The sequence below is a fragment of the Orycteropus afer genome, unplaced genomic scaffold (assembly GCF_000298275.1).
Source record: "Orycteropus afer afer isolate SDZICR_OR568_19922 unplaced genomic scaffold, OryAfe1.0 scaffold00010, whole genome shotgun sequence".
Lineage (NCBI taxonomy): Eukaryota > Metazoa > Chordata > Mammalia > Tubulidentata > Orycteropodidae > Orycteropus > Orycteropus afer.
This window is the reverse complement of record NW_006921597.1, coordinates 608593-618364: the sequence shown is the minus strand read 5'-3', so window position 1 is coordinate 618364 and position 9772 is coordinate 608593.

The window sequence follows — 9772 nt, the reverse complement described above, 5'->3', positions numbered from 1 at the left end:
CAGCCTTAGAAATCCTATGGGACAGTTCAACTCTGTCCTGTAGGGTCGCTATGATTCGGGATTAACTAGATGCCACCAGAGCTCCTAGATGGCAATGGGTTTGGTTTTTAGGTTTTTCAGGAGCTGGACCCTGCTTTCCTGTCCAATGTCATCTCTTACTACTTCTCCCAAAGAATCCAATGCTCCAGCCTTTCCAATCTATAATTCCCTTTTCAGTTGCTGAAGGAGCCCTGGTGGCGTGGTGATTAAAGCTCTCAGCTGCAAATCGACCTCAACCGCCTCACCAGCCACTCTGCAAGAGAAAGATATGGCAATCTGCTTCTGCAGAGATTACAGCCTTGGAAACATTACGGGGTAGTTCTACTCTGTCCTGGGAGCTCTGGTGGCATAGTGCCCAAGGCATTAGACTGCTAACCAGAAGGCTGGCAGTTCAAACCCACCAGCCACTCCTTGGAAAGTTGGGCAATCTACTTCCGTAGTGATACCACCTTGGAAACCCAAGGAGGGTTCACTATGAGTCGGACCCTACTGGATGGCAATTTTTTTTTCTACTCTGTCCTACAGGGTCACTGAATTGAAATCGACTCCACGGCAGTGGGTTTTGGTTGCTGTTGGTGATTTAAACTCCCTGGAAAGCCTCTTCTCACGCTTGATGGGCCCTGGAGGCCAAATATTTCTTCTGTAAAGCTTCCCCTACACCCCTGACACCCTCTGCCCAACAGAGTGCACCTTGTGTGTGACATACTCCTTTCTGTGTTTGCCATTCATTTGTTTACAAGTTTGTTTCCCCAGCTAGACTGGGCTCTTTGAACTTTTGAGTCAGTCTCTGACTCATGGTGACCCCATGCACGAAGAAAGAAAATGCTGCCCAGTCAGGTTGTTGTTGTTATGTGCCATCAAGTCAGACCTGACTCATAGAGACCCCTTCTTGGGTTTCCGAGGCGGTATCACTATGGAACATGGCAACCTTCATTCCGAGGAGTGGCTGGTGGGTTTGAACCACCAGCCTTCTGGTTAGCAGTCAAATGTCTTAGGCACTAACCACCAGAGCTGTGCTCATAATGCGTTGCTGATCAGACTGTTGTGCTCCTTGGAGTTTCTGTTGACTGATTTTTTCGAGTAGATCACCAGGCCTTTCTTCCTAACCCATCTTAGTCTGAAAGCTCCACTGAAGGTAGGAGTTGTGTTTCATATTGTTCCCCTTGTCTGGCACATACTATGTAATTAATGACTGATGGATGAGTGAATAAACGACAGAATGAAGAGAGAGAGAGAAAGAGCAACAAAAAGAAGAAAGAAAGGAACACTCGGGGGCGGAGGTGTGTTTGTGTGTGTGTGTGTGGGGGGGGGTTTGCTATAGTTGCTTCTCAAACTGGCTTTGCTCCAAAGGAAATGGGTTTATTGAAACATAAATTGGGATTAGAGAAAGCTCCATCTTGGAGCTAAGGGATGGAGAGAAGAATCTCTAGGTAGAGAGAAATACTCAAAGTACTTTTTTAAAAAGTCAAGGAAAGGTTTATATATGGAGGAAAACTTTTCTTTGTTGGTTGCCAGGGGTGGGGAGGAGGGGAGAGGAGGGAGCACTGCAAAAAAATAAAAAAAAAAATAAATATATATATATATGCATTGATCCATGTCACTTTAGTTCTGTGTATTTCACTATACATAAATTATATTTCAATAAAATGTTATTTTTTAAAAACATAAGGATAAAGAATCAGATGAACCAGTCCTCAAGGAAATCCACCTCCCTTTAGGGACTTTGTTGTTAGTTGCCTTGAGTTGATTCCAGCTTAGGGCAACTCCATGAGTGTCAAAGTGGAACTGTGCTTCATAGGGTTTTCAAGGCTGTGACCTTTTGGAAACAGATCACAAGGCTTGTCTTCTGAGGCTTCTCTGGATGAGTTAGAACTACCAACCAGCTAGCAGTCAAACACTTAACTATGCCACCTCGGGATTCTTTTTGGGGGCTACTGAAATAATAAGGGGAGGTCTGTGAACATATTCCTAACCTCAGTCCCAGCCCCAGAAACAGGATATTCCAAGAAGGTTGATCAGGGTAAAGCCTATGTGAAACACTATGAAAGCTATTATAGATAACCCCCCACCCCTGCCACCCTTGTCACAAAATAACTCTCTCACCAACTTGCCACAAAATCAACTGATTAACTTAAAGTGCTAATGGTAGAAATCAAATCTGTCACAGACCTGCCTCTTTAGACACATAGGGTCCTTCTTGTCCCTGCCTCGTCAGGCCAGACAGACCACTATTCTCAGGTATAGGCAACAGAGGCAGAGACATGGCCTCTAGATGGCCATTGCACATGTTCCTGGGGGAAGCTGGAAGGGCCCTATGTGTTAACGAGGTAGGTCTCTGATAGATTTGATTTCTACCATTCGAACTTTAAGCTAATCAATTGATTATCACCTTAAAGGGCACTGAGGGTTTACTCCAAAGGGAAAGAGGCACAGAATAAGATTTAGTGGGAGGAGATAATTGCACATAGAAGAAACAAATCTTCAGGGTCTGTGAAGGGGATCAGGAGCATCACATGGTGCTTCAATAAACCTTTTTACTTAACCTTCACAACACGCAAGAGGGTAGTTTGTTTGTTTTTAACAAGAATTAAAAGAAAAAACCACTAAGGTGCAACTATTGGTCTTTTCTCATCCAGAGCAAAGAAGAGTGAAGAAAATCAAAGACACAAGGAAACAATTAGTACAAAGGACTAACATCGTGCAAACTCCAGCTTCCATGACCCAGACTGGAAGAGCTAGATGGTGTCAGGCTACTACTGCCAACAGCTCTGAAAGGAATCACGATAGGAAGTCCTAGGAACTACTTCCAGTAGTGATACCGCCCCAGAAACCCAAGGAGGGGTCGCTATGAGTCAGGTCCGACTCGACAACACATAACAACAACAACAGGAACTCTGGTGGCATTGTGGGTAACCTGTTAACTACAAGGTTAGCGGTTCAAACCCACCAGTTGCTCTGCAAGAGGAAGATGAGGCAATCTACATCTGTAAAGATTTACAGCCTTGGAAACCCAATGGGGGTACTATGAGTCAGAATCAACTCAATGGCAGCGGGTTTTTGTTTTTATTATTATTTTTTTCATTTAGATAGAGTGGGAGAAAATTGTGGAACAAAACTCAAAATAATAAAAAAGACCAAGCTTACTGGTCTGATAGAGACTGGTGGAACCCCTGAGACTATGGCCCTTAGACACCCTTCAAGCCTGGAACCAAACTCATCCCCATGGCTTAATTTTTAGCCAAACAATAGACAGGCCTATAAGGCGAACAATAACACCAGGGAGGTACAACTGCTTAGAACAACCAACCATATGTGATCAAAAGGGCAGCATTTGACCAGGATAAAGCTCAGAAGGCAGGAATGGACCGGAAAGAAAGACAAATGGAAACAGTTACCCCAGGAAGGAAGCGGGAAGAGTGCTGTTACATTGTGGGGATTGCAATCAATGTCACAAAACAAAATGTGTATGAATGGTTGAGTGGAAAACCACTTTGCTCTGTAAACTTTCACCCAAATCACAATAAAAAGGTGAAAACAAATAAATAAAAAACAAAACAAAACCAGTTGCCATTAAGTTGACTCTGACTCATGGTGACCCCATGTGTGTCAGAGTAGAACAGTGTTCCATAGGGTTTTTCATGGCTGTGAACTTTTGAAAGCAGATCATCAGGTCTTTCTTCTGAGGTGACTCTGTTGTTGTTGTTATGTGCCATTGAGTCAGACCTGACTCATAGCGACCCCTCTTTGGGTTTCCAAGGTGGTATCATCTACAGAAGTAGATTGCCCAACCTTCCTTCCGAGGAGTGGCTGGTAGGTTTGAACCGCCAGCCTTCTGGTTAGCAGTCAAGTCCCTTAGGCACTATGCTCCCAGAGTTCCCTGAGGTGACTCTAGGTGAGTTCAAACCATCAACCTTTATGTTAGTAGTTGGAAACTTAACCATTTGCACCACGCAGACTTCTTTTACAACAATTAAAAACAACAACAACAACAACAACAAAAACACAACACAACTCAATGCCATCAAGTCAATTCTGACTCATAAGGAACCACCATTGGGTTTCCAAGGCTATAGATCTTTATGGAAGCAGATTGCCCCATCTGTCTTCCACAGAGAAGCTGGTGGGTTTGAACCAACAACCTTTTGGTTAGCAGGCTAATGCCTTAACCACTACATCACCAGAGCTCCTTTTTATAGCAACAGTTACCATTTATAGAGCACTTACTATGTATATGCTCACTTTACTTGAATTATCTCATTTATTCCTCACAACCTTAGTAGCTTTAAAAATGTTGTTGTTGTTGTTAGGTGCTGTCAAGTCATCTTCTACTCATAGCAACCCTATGTACAGCAGAACAAAACACTGCCTGGTCCTGCGCCAGCCTCACAATCCTTGCTATACCTGAGCCCATCGTTGCAGCCACTGTGTCAGTCCATCTCTTGAGGGCCTTCCCCTTCTTCGTTGACCCTCCACTTTACCAAGCATTATATATCCTTCTCCAGGGAATGGCTCCTTCAGACAACATGACCAAAGTAGGTGAGATGAAGTCTGACCATTCTCGCTTCCAAGGAGCATTCTGGCTGCACTTCTTCCAGGACAGATTTATTTGTCCTTATAGCAGTCCATGGTATTCTTATCATTCTACTCCAACACCACAGCTCAAAAGCATCAACTTTTCTTCAGTCTTCCTTATTCATTGTCCAGCTCTCACATGCGTAAGAGGCAATTGAAAATACCATGGCTTGGGTTAGGCACACCTTAGTCTTCAGGGAGACATCTTTGCTCTTCAGCACTTGAAAGAGGTCTTTTGCAGCAGATTTACCCAATGCAGTACATTGTCTGATGTCTTGACTGCTCCTTGCATTGGTGTTGATTGTAGAAACAAGTAATATTAAGTCCTTGAGAACTTCAATCTTTTCTCCATCCACCATTAAGCTGTTTATTGCACCAGTTGTGAGGATTTTTGTTTTCTTTATATTGAGATGTAGTCCATACTATAGACTTTAATCTTCTACTATAGTCTTTAATCTTCATCAGTAAGTGCTACAAGTCATCCTCACTTTCAGCAAGCAAAGTTTTGTCATCTGCATATCGCAGGTTGTTAATGAGTCTTCCTCCAATCTGGATGCCACATTCTTCTTCATATAATCCAGCTTCCTGGATTATTTGCTCAGCATATAAATTGAGTAAGTATGGTGAAAGGATACAACCTTGACATACTCCCTTCTTGATTTTGAACCACACAGTATCCCCTTATTCTGTTGGAACAACAGCCTCACGGTCTATGTACAAGTTCCTCATGAGTACAATCAAGTGTCCTGGGATTCCCATTCTTCTCAATGTTATCCATAATTTGTTATGATCCACACAATTGAATGCTTTTGCATAGTCAATAAAACAAGTAAACATCTTTCTGGTATTCTTTGCTTTCAGCTAAGATCCATCGGACATCAGCAGTGATATCCCTTGTTCCACATCCTCTTCTGAATCCAGCTTGCACCTCTGTCAATATACTGCTACAACCATTTTTGAATTATCTTCAGTAAGATTTTACTTGCATGTAATATTAATTATATTGTTCAATAATTTCCACATTCTGTGGGATCACCTTCCCTGGGATGGGTACAAATATGGATCTCTTCTAGTCAGTTGGGCAGATTGTTGTCTTCCAAATCTCTTGGCATAGCTGAGTGAGGGCCTCCAGTGGGCATCTGTTTGTCAAAACAGTGGGTATTCTGTCAATTCCTGGAGCCTCGTTCTTTGCCAATTCCTTCAGTGCAGCTTCAACTTCTTCCTTCAATACCATTGGTTCTTGATCATATGCCACCTCCGGAAATGGATGAACACTCACCAGTTCTTTTTGGTACAGTGACTCTGTGTATTCCTTCCATCTTCTTTTGATGTTTCCTGCATCATTCAATATTTTGCCCATAAGACCTTTCAGTATTGAAACTTGAGGCTTAAAATTTTTCCTCAGTTCTTTCAGCTTGAGAAATGCCAAGCATGTTCTTCCCTTTTGGATTTCTAACTCTAGGTCTTTGCACATTTCATTATAGTAATTGGCTTTGTCTGCTCGAGCTGCTCTTTGAAATCTTTTGTTCAGCTCTTTTATCTTGTCATTTCTTCCATTTGTTTCAGCTACCCTCCACTCAAGGGCAAGTTTCAGAGTCTCTTCTAACATCCATTTTGGTCTTTTCTTCTTTTCTTGTCTTTTTAATGACCTCTTGCTTTCTTCATGGTTGATGTTATTGATGTCATCCCACAATTTCACTGGTTTTCGGTCGTTGGTGTTCAATGCATGAAATCTATTCTTTAGATGGTCTCTAAATTCAGGAGGGATATTATCAAGGTCATATTTTGGCTCTCCTGGACTTGTTTTAATTGTCTTCAACTTCAACTTGAACTTGCATATGAGCAGTTGATGATCTGTTCCACAATGAGCTCCTGGCCTTGTTTTGGCCAAAAATATTGAACTTCTCCATCACCTCTTGCCATAGATGTAGTCTATCTGATTCCTGTGTATTCCATCTGGTGAAGTCTATGTGTATAGCTATCGCTTAAGTTGTTGAAAAATGTACTTGCAATGAATAAGGCATTGATCTTGCAAAATTCTGTCATGCAATCTCTGGCATTATGTCTATCACCAAGGGCATGTTTCTACCAATGATTCTTCTTTGTTTCCAACTTCTTCATTCCAATCACCAGTGATAATCAACACATCTCAATTGCATATTTGGTCAATTTCAGACTGCAGAAGTTCATAGAAATCTTCAATTTTCTCATTTTTGGTTTTGGTGGTTGGTGTGTAAATTTGAATAATAGTAGTATTAACTGGTCTTCCTTGTAAATGTATGGATATTATCCTATCACTGACAACATCGTACTTCAGGACAGATCTTGAAACAATCTTTGTGACAATGAATGCCACACCACTCCTCTTCAATTTGTCATTCCTGGCATAATAGATCATATGGTTGCCTGATTCAAAATGGGCAAAACCAGTCCATTTCAGCTCACTAATGCCTAAGATATTGATCTTTATGCATTCCATTTCATTTTTGACAACTTCTAATTTTCCTAAATTCATACTTCATACATTCCATATTCCAATTATTAATGGATATTTGCATCTGTTTCTACCCATTTTGAGTCATGTCACATCAGCCAATGGAGGTCCTGAAAGTTTTACTCTATCCATATCATTAAGGTCATCTCTACTCTGAGGAGTCAGTTCTTCCCCTGTCAAATCTTGAGTGCCTTCTGACCTGATGGGCTCATCTTCTGGCATTATATTGGACAATGTTTTAGGGTTATTCATAACGTTTTCAGTAATATCTCAGACAATGTTTCACTGCTATTCATGAGGTTTTCACTGGCCAATTGTTTGAGAAGTAGACGGCCTCTTCCTTCTTCCAAGTCTGTCTTAGCCCAGAAACTCCACTGAAACCTGTCCACCATGGGTAACCCTGCTGGCATTTTGCAACACCAATGACATAGCTTCCAGCCTCACAGCAACACATAAGCCACCACAGGACGATGAACTGACAGACAAGTTCATCTCCCTTAGTTGTTTCTAACCCCTCTGCACCTGCCTACCTCAAGCCCTGGCCTTAAAATAGAGGTTCCCCCAAGTGAAAAGCAGTTCCCGAGCCCCATGCCCACCTACCTACCCAGCCTCAAAACAGAGCCACCCCCAAACGAAAAGCAGCCCCCGAGCTCCACACCCACCTACCTTGGGCACTGGCCTAAAAACAGAGCAGCCCCCAAGCAAAAAGCTGCCCCCACCACCACCTTGGGCCCCTGCCTCAAAATAGAGCCACCCCTGAGTGAAAAGCAGCCCCCAAGCCCCAGGACACTTTAAAGATGAGGAAGCCACAACTTCGAGAAATTAAATTTAAGGACAAACAGGTTTTCAGTGGTATAGATTTAAACCCTAGTCTGTCTTCCTTCTTAACCATGGTATCACACAGCCTCTTGTTATTATCTGAGGCTCAGGAAGTCGTGATTTGCTCAAGGCCATGTAAGTAGTAAATGGCAGACCTGGGATTTCAATCTAGGCCTCTGTACTTCCCAAACCCACGCATTTTATACTTTACGGCCACTTAAATAGGTGGGGATTGCAGAAGGCTGGAGCATATCTCCACTGGAAGTCACAGAAAACATTTCAAATATTTCATAAATTTGCCTTCCAGGAATCTTACTGTATAAGAACCCAGGTGAACCAAGAATCTACCTACCACTCACTGTTCCTGTGTAATCCATGTCCTAGGTAACTCAAACAGAGCCCGAAGTCATTTGACACTGAACTTTATTTGTTTTGACCATCTGATATACTGTCCACCCTGTTGGGAAACAGAAAAAATGCCCAAGAGGGTGGCCCTCTGCAGAAGACCAGGGACACGCCAAAATAAACACTGTGGCCAGGCCTTGAGAAAAGCAGTGGAGGACAGGTTCTGTGACTGCTAGTCAACTGCCCAATCAAGTCTCCTCTCTTCCCACCTCTAAATGCGTGCTCATTTGCCAGAGCAGCACTCTGGAGACTAATAAATGACTTTGTATATAAAGTTTTGATTACAAAGAAATATGTTACTCAGTTGTTGATGAGAATCCAATTTCCTTTACTGGCCATGACCAAACAGTGGGAGTGAGATGGGGGGAATTCAAAGACAGACATTGACTTAGGAATTTCCAGTAAACATCAGGGAGGGGCTGCCAAAAGGGTTCCACTAGAGAAGCCCTACAAGGTGTGACATAACTGGGGTTGCCTCAGATACAGTTTTCCAAGCAGCTATTTGTGCTATACAACTAGTGCTGAGCCAGTAAGGGCTTGCTCCCCAGAGACCTCACACCACTCTTTGGCTTCTTCCTTAATCCAGACCCCATTTGCTCAGAACCCACGGGGATGCTGCTCCCCAAAGCTGGTAAGGTGATAGAGTTTCCCACTATCAATTAACAACCCTCTACGTTATCTCTGGTTTCTATAAGGAGGTCCCCAAGGAGGGCTTACAGGTAGGGAATGTCTGACAGAGATGGAGAGAACACTGCTGGGGTCATCCAGTCTTGTCTGCTATTCCAGCTCTAGCCACCTGGGGGCCCCAGAAAATCAGGCCCTGGCTTTGCTCGTGGGGAAGGCTGCTAGTTGGGAAGCTATTGCCCAGTAAGCCTAGGGGCAGCTCTGTTTCACCAGCACCTGAGGGCGGGCGAGTACACGAAGTCTCAGGTTTCAGGGGGATGCCAGTTGCCTGTCTAAAGGCTTCTCTGTTTCTTGAAACTGTACAGAATGTCTCTTGTGGCTTTTCTCCCTCCCTCCTTTTTTCCTGTTGACTCTCCCCATCTGGCTCTCTGAATCACCAGACTCCACAGGAAAGCGGCAGATGTTGACTTTACTTCTTTCAAGCCAACGTCAGCTCCGTCCTGTGGAGTGAGGGCAGGCAGGAAGGTGAGAAGGCGGGGAGTGGAGGAGGAGAACCCTCCTCCTTTCCAAACTGTGAGAAAGGACATGGAGGGAATCTCAAACGAGTCAAGGACCTCGGCAAAACTTCTTCATTCTCAGGGGATGGGAGAAAACAAGGCTCCAGACAAAGGCCTCAATGTTGGCTATGGAACCAGGATCATAAGGAGGAGGGAAACACTGGGTGGGAGTGCTAGTAGTTTTGGTGCCAGCCCTTATTGGCTGAGGTAAAGTCCCATCTCCTGCCAACAGCATCTCCATGACTGAAAAGTCAGGCCATGC